This window comes from Impatiens glandulifera, chromosome 5 (genome assembly GCF_907164915.1).
Source record: "Impatiens glandulifera chromosome 5, dImpGla2.1, whole genome shotgun sequence".
In the NCBI taxonomy this organism is placed as follows: domain Eukaryota; kingdom Viridiplantae; phylum Streptophyta; class Magnoliopsida; order Ericales; family Balsaminaceae; genus Impatiens; species Impatiens glandulifera.
In genome coordinates, this window is record NC_061866.1 from 22,886,019 (window position 1) to 22,895,848 (window position 9,830).

Genomic DNA, 9,830 nt, shown 5'->3' on the forward strand with positions numbered 1-9,830 from the left:
ATGATTCTATTTTTATTTATTATTTTATACTATATAATTAAATTTTAAATTTTTAAAATATTCTTACCTCTCTAAATAAAATTTTCAAAATAATTTATTAAAAAAATAATTTTTTTATATATTTGAGTTTATATACAAAATATTTATACACAAAATTATAAATTGAATTTAATAATCACAAGTGGTGTATTCACATTCAAAATTTGAGATTATGTTTTTATCTTAGTTGATGCGCATTTTAAATGGTGCATTATAAAAATAAAATAATTATGATTATGATATATGTGAGTGTAAATTTGAGAGATTAAAAAAATTGTCAATTTTTAGATGGGTTGAGTATGAATTTAAGGGATTAAGAGAATAATGGTTCAAATTGAAACGAACTCACAAAATGAGTGTATAATATGATCGATAATGACGAATTAGTTGGAAAAAATGCCCAAAATGAAGGTAGATGTTGGTCGATAATGAGACGTAGAAAAATGTTAGTATTTTGTGTTAAATTTTTTTATTATTTGCTTATTTTCATTTATGTTATATAGTTACAATTGTACCATATTTAAATATTTATTTAATAATTTTTCTTATTTTATAATGATGATTTTATTTAGAAGTAATCTCATTTTTAACAACAATTATTTTTTGTTTTATTTAAATATTATTATTTTTTAAATATTTTATTTTAGTTTAATTAAAATGATCTATAATATACTTTAATTATATATATTAACAAATTTAATAACATTTTTTCGTGTAAATACAATTTAAAAAATAAATTATATAAATGTAATCAATTTAATTAAAACATTGACTGTACATTTAATTTGAATTAGATTAAAATTTATAAATTAATTTTGAAAATATAATCTTAATTATTAATTTCTAAAATTTCTTTTTAAACTTTAATATAAATTATTTTGGTTTATAATAACTTTAATTTTTTTTAACTCTTTAATTTAATATATTTAATTAATATTTATAAATTTTAAAATATTTAATTAACAAGGAATTTAAGATAGATGAAGTAATAATTGTACATTGATTTTAAATACAATTTTTTTAGATATCGATTCTGGAGATCACTATTTTGTAATTAAAGTATTTATTTTTCATAACACATCATCTTTAGTATCGCCCAAAAAATTGAATTGTCCTATCCTCGTAGAAAAAAAACGTGAATTTATTTTTGACAATCATAATATTAGTTCAAAAAATTATTTAAAAAATTGTTTTTAATGAGATTAAAACTCATAATCAAATAAAAACTACATTTTTTTTATCATAAACTAGTAAGTTATCCATTTTATTTTAAAAAAAAAACTTAATAAATTTATCTAAAAACCTGACCCATTTACCTTAAGGTGGTGGTCTGCCCGCACATAAGTGGAAGAAACGTGTGATATAAACAACAATGACTTTTACTGAATAATACTAACTTTAAAAAGCTAATTTCCAGATAATTTGATAATGATATATTTTACGTTAAAAGTTGATAATATGGTTACATAAAATGAGACTAAATTTCATGATTAATTTAATTTGCGGCTATAGTTGTGATATCTAACTTTATTCTTCGATTTAAACCTTTTACTATATTTAAGAGACTTGTTTCTATGAAAAATTCATCCGACTAATCCACGTTGCCTTTTCCCTACGTTTGCTAAATTTCTGGCGGGAATCACAAAAATCTGGACACAGAGAGAGTTTTCGTTGGCGGCTAGTTTCAGTAGAACATCAATGGAATCTGGAAGTCATCTTCCTAAATGGGCTTCTAAACCCTGCTGCTGACGAAACCGGACGAGGCCCGCCCTGTCTTAGGTTTTTCTTTTACCTCCATCTCTCTTTCATCACATCGATTTCTTTCTGTTTTCACGAATTTGTTTACTTGAACACAGGTCCCATGGTATACGGATGCAACCATCGTACCAAAAGACTCTTTCCTCGTTGCTTGTATTATTTTGCAGGTTACCATACTTCCTCAACTTACATTACTTGATCATTTTTTCTTTCTGGGTTTGTTTCAATTTCATAGCTTTGAATGGTTAAAATAAATCAAATCAAACGAAGTTGAATACTCAACTGTATATAGCTAATTTAACGATCATAATCATTCTATATATAATCCTTGAGTTTAGTCAGCTTATTGTTCCATCCAATACACTCATTCACATAGCACATCAAAGACCTAGGCATAACCGAAAACAATGATATTTGGTCTTGAACATTAAAATGAAGTTGGATAGTTAGCTATACAATATAGCTAATTTGACAATTATAATCATTTATCAACTTATTGTAGATTCAAAGACCTTAAAGGAAGAAAAAAGGAAAGAATTATTTGATAATTTGAAGGCTGATGAATCTCTTGGATGGGCTGTAAATGTCATAGATCCAAAGGAACTATCTGCAAAAATGTTAAAGAAGTTAGTCCGTGACTGTTTAATATTAAAATGTACTACTATAAATCACCTTCTTTGATGATGCTAAGCTATTTGTTTCTCATTTGGTCTCAGAACCAAGATTAACCTCAATGAGACCTCACATGAATCTGCCATGAGCCTTATCAGAAGAGTAACAGAAATGGGAGTTCTTCTGACTGAGGTAGTAATTAAGAAGAAGATAATTTGTCTGTCAAAGAATTTCAACTATTTCCATGATTTGATTCAAATGATGGGATAAACTATAAAGGGTATCAAACAAGGACTTTGTGTTTATGGTTACTGTTTCAGGTTTATGTAGATACAGTTGGAGATCCAGAGAAATATAGAGAGAGATTGATTGAACGATTTACATTCATAAAATTTGTAGTCCCAAAAAAAGCTGATAGTCTATATCCAGTTGTGAGTGGAGCAAGCATTGTCGCTAAGGTGATTAAAATTTTCTTAACACATCCTTTTTGTTGAAACAATTCCAAAGCATTTCTTTGACATGTCATCTTACAAGAGATCGAGCACTTCGAAATTGGGAACTAGATGAAACTGCTGATAATATGAATAGAAATTTTGCTCTGGGTATCCAGGAGGTAAAGTCTATACTCTTTCATTATTTAAAACCTAGTGTTTAGATTCAAGTTATAGAACTTGGTATCTGTACTATCTTAAATGGCAGAGTATGTCTTGTACATCCCAACCGAAAGAATGAAACTAGAGTAATGATTATTTGTTTCGAAAATATCCATTACAAACTTAACTGTGTAATTTATGATGATAGTAGTTATTTCATTTGCTTGCAATAAGGTAAATGCATGAGAGTATTTAAACTAAAATTCTAATTAAATAGGGGGAAAAGGTTGGATGCATGCTGAAATGAAGCCTTTTTTAGTTATCATCTTCAGATTGATTTAGTGTTCATTAGGTTGTCTTCTCTAATTTTCACAACCATTTTATTTACTATTGTATATGTGTATTTAGATAATGTTGAGCCACTTGGTAGTCACATTTTATGATTCGATAAAATCTATATTTGTAAGAATTTAGAAAACAGTTAGGATCATATCCAAATAATAATTTTTATTTCGAACAAAGTAAAATTTCGCACTATAATTTGGAATATAATCCAGAAATATCATTTTTATACAAAATGAAGAAAATTACCTAAAATAATCTAGATTATGATAAAAAAACAAAAACAAATGTTATATACCAAATGAATGAGAAAAACACTTTAATTCTAACTATAGAAATCAAGTAAAATTACGGTCTATAATCTGGAGTATGATACAAAAAAATACTTATACCAAATGAAAAAAAATAACTTTGGCATTTTCATTCTTATCGTGATTACGAAAATTTCAGTTTCCAAGTAAGTGAAAAAATATGGAGAATCTTGTTTAATCTTCTTTATGTTTATATCAGGGAAATATCCAATATATATAAATTATAAAAGATTAATAAGGAAACTAATAATATAATAACGATATTATTTTATATTCCTAATATAAAGATTATTTCCATAATCTTTGATATTATTTTATATGCCTAATATAAAGATTATTTCCATAATCTATCACACCTCCGCAGTCGAAACGGGAGCTTTGCAAACGCTAAAACTGGCCCGAAAATCATCAAATAAAATCTTAGGCAGACCTTTAGTAAAAATATCTGCAATCTGGTATCGGGATGGCACATGCAAGACACGAACTTCACCCCGTTGGACTTTCTCACGAACGAAGTGAATGTCCATTTCAATATGTTTAGTGCGCTGATGTTGTACCGGATTACTAGAGAGGTAATAAGCACTACATTATCGCAATAAACTAAGGTTGCTTGTGTAACAGAACATCTGAGTTCTAATAATAAGTTTCGGACCCAACATGATTCCGAGACGACATTTGCAACCCCTTTATACTCTGCTTCAGCACTAGACTTTGACAAAGTAGGTTGCCTTTTAGAAGACCAAGAAATCAAATTATCTCCAAGAAAGACACAATAACCTGATGTAGATCGACGAGTATCAGGAGACCCGCCCCAATCAGCATCCGTATAAGAAATAAGGGAAGTCATAGATGATTTGTATAACTGCAAACCATAATCAGCAGTGCCTTGAATATAACGGATGATTCGTTTTAAGGCATTCATGTGAGCAACTTGAGGAGCATGCATAAACAAGAAAACTTGTTGTACAGCATAAGAAATGTCCGGACGAGTGAATGTCAAGTACTGTAACGCCCCACATAAAGAACGATAAGAGGTAGGATCTCCATAAGAAATGTCGGATTGAGTGCTCATCTTTCCTTTAGAATCAACAGGAGTGGAAGTTGGATTACAATCTGTCATACCTGCTTTCTTAATAATGTCATGAGCATATTTCGTTTGAGACAAGAACAAACAATTCTTGTGTCGGGTAACAGCAATGCCTAAGAAATAACTCAAAGGACCCAAATCTTTCATTGCAAATTCAGTGCTAAGTTGAGAAATGACATATTTCCGAAGGGACTCTGAAGAAGCAGTGAGCACAATATCATCAACATAAAGAAGAATGTAAGCAGTGTCATGATCATGCTGATAAATGAATAAAGAAGTATCCAATTTGCTGTGATTAAAGCCAATTTATGCAGCAAAATCAGCAAAACGTTGATACCAAACGCGGGGTGCCTGTTTCAAACCATAGAGAGACTTTCTCAAAAGACATACATGATCAGGACGAGCCGGATCTTTAAACCCCAAAGGTTGATACATGTATACTGTTTCATTCAAGTTGCCATGTAAGAAGGCATTCTTCACATCCAATTGATGAATAGACCAAGACTTGGATAAAGCAATGCTAAGAACCATCCGTATAGTTGTCGGTTTCACAACCGGACTGAAAGTTTCATCACAGTCAATCCCTTTTCTTTGAGTTTTCCCATCACCGACAAGACGAGCCTTATGTCTCTCAAAAGAACCATCAGATTTCGTTTTATGCCGAAAAATACAAAGCGAACGAATAATATTTACATTAGACGGTCACGGAACTAAGGCCCAAGTACCATTGTCAATAAGCGCATCATATTCTTCCTGCATAGCAATTTTCCAATTATGGTCACGTAGAGCATGTACGAGATTTTTTGGAATGGGTGATACAAAGGTAGAAGTGTGAAGAGAGTGGTCTTGGTATTTTTTATTGGGTTTGACAATTCTATGACGACTACGAGTGGCCATAGGGTGAGGGTGGGATGCTACGGGAGAAGGAGGAGTGGGAGAGTTTGAAGACTCGTTCGCAGGGTGAGTGTGGGATGTTATGGGAGAAGGAGAATAGTGGGGGTGGTTGTGGGTTGGTGTTGGTGCTCGGGTGTGGTGAGAATTTGATGCAAGAGATGGGTGTTAATGGCACCTGAATCATGACTCAAAAAATCGTATGTGTGAGATTTCAGAGTATGAATTTTGGAAAAAGGAAATGCTGACTCATCGAACCATACATGTTTGGCTATTATAATTTTTCGAGATGACATATCAAAACATTTATATTCCCTATGATTGGGCGGATAGCCAAGAAAAACACAAGGAGAAGACCGAGGTTCAAGCTTGTGTATTTTGGATGGTGGAAAAAGAGGATAACATAAACACCCAAAAACTCGAAGATGAGAGTAGTTAGGATGCTTTTGATACAAAATCTGAGTTGGAGAATTATAACCAAGAAGCTTTGTAGGTAAGATGTTGTGAAGGTAGGTAGCCATTTCGAGAGCATGATGCCAAACCGATGGTGGCATAGATGCATGACAAAGAATAGTGCGAAGAATATTATTGATTGTTTTTATTTTTCTTTTGACCTTGCCATTTTGAGGAGAGGTATAAGGACAAGAAAGACGGAAAGTCATACCATGTTGGTGACCGAATTTTTCAAAACGAACATTTTAAAATTCAGTACCATTGTCACATTGGAATGCCTTAATTTCTCTCTCAAATTGAGTACAAATATATGTTCGAACACGAATAAATAACTTATAGACTTGAGACTTAGAAGAGATCGGAAAAGTCCATAAAAAATTCGTGTAATTATCAAGAAAGAGAACATAATACTTATGGCCGAGAGAACTAGGAATAGGGGATGTCCACAAATCATTGTGTATAATGTCAAATGGAATAGTAGTATGAGACATAGAATCGGGAAAAGGCGATTTTATTAATTTACCCAAAGGACAAGAATGACAAACATGTTTAGCCTTAGGACATTGAATGAAATTACTACTACGCAATAAATTTAAAATTGCATTTCTCGGATGACCGAGACGGGAATGCCATATATTTGGATAAATAACTGAAAAAGCTGACGGTGTGAAAGAAGAGAAGTCTTGACGATCTGTGAGAAAAGGGTAGAGATTGCCACTACTATTACATCTCACTCGTTTGCTCCCCGTATGCAAGTCCTTCACAGTAAACCTAAAAGGATCAAACTCAATGGAAACATTATTATCAATAGAGAATTTCCTAACGGAGATGAGATTTTTGACTAGTTTTGGAACATTAAGGACATTTTTTAGTTGAAGTGTGTTTTGGTGTAGAGATTTGTGACAATAACCATGAATTGGAATTTTGCTACCATCACCAACAATAATTGAATTATTATGACTATTGATCAAGGGAGAATATGACGATAAATTACCTTGAGAATTTGTCATGTGAGAGGTAGCACCCGTATCCATATAGTTGTTTGGATCAGACAATGTCATTGTGTGCATTGCTTGATCAATATTGGTTGGCATGTAACCTTGAGACGATGGGCCTGACGTATAGTAAGCCTGAGGTGGTTGTGGCCCGAGGATACCGGTCTGATGTGTAGGCTGACTGGGCTTCGTGACGGACCAAGGAGATGGGCCTGGTGCCTATGATGGATATGAGTAGGGAAGAAGAGCCCAAGGGTCTTGCTGTCAATATGCCCAAGGTGGAGGATACATCCATCCTACTTGGGTCTTCTGCTGGTGCGAGGCGGAAGGACCACGCTTCGGGTTTTGCTGCTGCTGCGAGGCACCACCATTACGCTGTTGATTGCCAGAGGCACCCTTACCCTTGCCGGAGCTTCCCTTTCCCTTGGTGGTTTTCCAGCCATTGCCACCATTACGTTGATTATTATCCCGAGAAGAATAATGAGAATTATCAGCATTATTTTGGGACGATAAATGGGATTGCGTGATGTGAGCTTCTACATTAGACTCAATAGAGAGATCAGCATCATTCTCATGTTCTTATAATTCAAGCATTGAACGAAGAGTATCAAAAGAGGGCAACGGGTTAAGATGACGAACGGACGTTCGAAAGGGCTTATATTCCTCCGAGAGGCCTTTCAAAAGTTGTAGAGCCATTCGATTGTCAAAGACTTTATCTCCAACATTCCTCAAATTATCAGATAGAGTTTTTAGTTGAGCAATAAGACTTAACACCATCAAAATGAACAAGCTTGGTGTTTGTAAAATGCGCATCAAATTGCAAAGCTCTTGCAGATTTGTTGTTAAGAAAAAATTACTGCAATCTGTTCCAAGCATCAACTGCCGAGTCATCAGGATCGAGGATGGAATTTAAGAGATCATTAGAAATGGTCCCGTAAATCCATTGACAAACAATGTCATCAAGTCTCTATGTTAAAGCCTTTTCGGCTTCCGTCGGAGTAGGAACCGCGACCGAATGATTAACTGTTAGAGGATGAATATGGTTGATCACCATATTAGCACGGCAATGAAGTTGAAAAAGGGTGGACCAGCTGTTGTATTGTTTTCCCTCATAATCAAGGGTGATAGGGATGCACGCCTTGATGTTGGAAACAATGGTGGCTGGATGAACCTTGTTTTCGGCTATAGATGAAGAAGAGAGAAAGAAAAGAAACGGAAGTTAGGTTTAGAGAAAAGAAGCGGAAGCTGGGTTTAGAAAAGAAAGAAAAGAGAACTTAGGGCTCTAATACTATGAAAGAATAGGAAGAATCCTGTTTAATCTTCTTGATCTTTATATCAGGGAAATATCCAATATATATACATTATAAAAGATTAATAAGGAAACTAATAATATAATAACGATATTATTTTATATTCCTAATATAAAGATTATTTCCATAATCTCTGATATTATTTTATATGCCTAATATAAAGATTATTTCCATAATTATAAAAGATTAATAAGGAAACTAATAATATAATAACGATATTATTTTATACTCCTAATATAAAGATTATTTTCATAATCTCTGATATTATTTTATATGCCTAATATAAAGATTATTTCCATAATTTATCAGTAATCTTGTTATTTAAATGTGAGTGTTTTAATCATAAATTGATGGATGATTTTTGTGCATATGTTTGTATTCAGACCCTGCAACTAAAACTTGGTCGGGTGATCACAAACACTCAGTATTTGGATTTTCAACATTAGTATGGTTCAGCTGGGGTACATGTATATGGCACTTGCTTTGTTACTTTATCTTTTACTTTTTATTCTTTTGGCATATGGGTTAGACTTTTTTTGTTGTCATTAAGGTTCAATGTCAATTTTGATGCAATCCTATGCTTGAATTCCTTCAAATAATTCAATAGCACCTTTTTTCTGTAGTTTCTTAATGAGACTTTTAAAGTTAATAATTCCACATCATTACATTTCCTCTCTAGGTTAAGCTCTGATTATCTGGAATAAAAGAAATTTTATTGATGTAAAAGTGGTTTATTTTAATAAAATGATCAAAATATCCTTAGTTTTTAGTTGGTGTACTTGAATGATTAGATTGAAAAGGTGATATTTGATGAGATGGTGTAATTTTTATTTTATGGTACAAATTATAAATAAGGTATAAATTCTACATTGAATAATTAACCTCGCAATGGAATATAATATTACTTTATATTATGATGGTTATTTTTTAAAGTCCATTTGTGAGAGTCTTTGCATTGTGTTTGATAGGGAATCTGATGAAATGGAAGATGATGATTCTACGAACAATAATAGGAAAAAACAACAGAAATTAACTAGTGTTGACTTCACCTGATTGAAGATGACTACGAAAACAGAAGAAACTGAATCAAGTGGAAAAGGGCGTTGCAAATGTTTCTAGGCTCGAAAACTGCAGCAAGTCTCTCAATTCTAATCGAGAAAAGCTGATAGCATTAAAGTTTGGTTCTGGTAATTTTATAGAACAAAATTGTTTGTAATATCAGAAAGGAGGAACCGATTTCTTGTTTGCTTACCACCATTTAAATTGGAAGCAATTCAGTTTCTCTGACTTTGTTTTGAATCGATTCTAAAACACATAAAAACAACCTTATTTAACATCTCAGTCTTGTATAGTTCCATTTTAAGAATTTAATAAATCCTCCTAAATTTAGGAACAGATTTACAGTATCTACTTGCAGCCCATGTCATATATTTTGTTAA

At 32.3% G+C, this 9,830-nt stretch overlaps 1 pseudogene; it reads left to right on the top strand.

Moving 5' to 3' along the window:
* Positions 1–1,737: 1,737 nt before the first annotated feature.
* On the top strand, positions 1,738–9,543 carry LOC124940497 (annotated as a pseudogene).
* Positions 9,544–9,830: the final 287 nt, after the last annotated feature.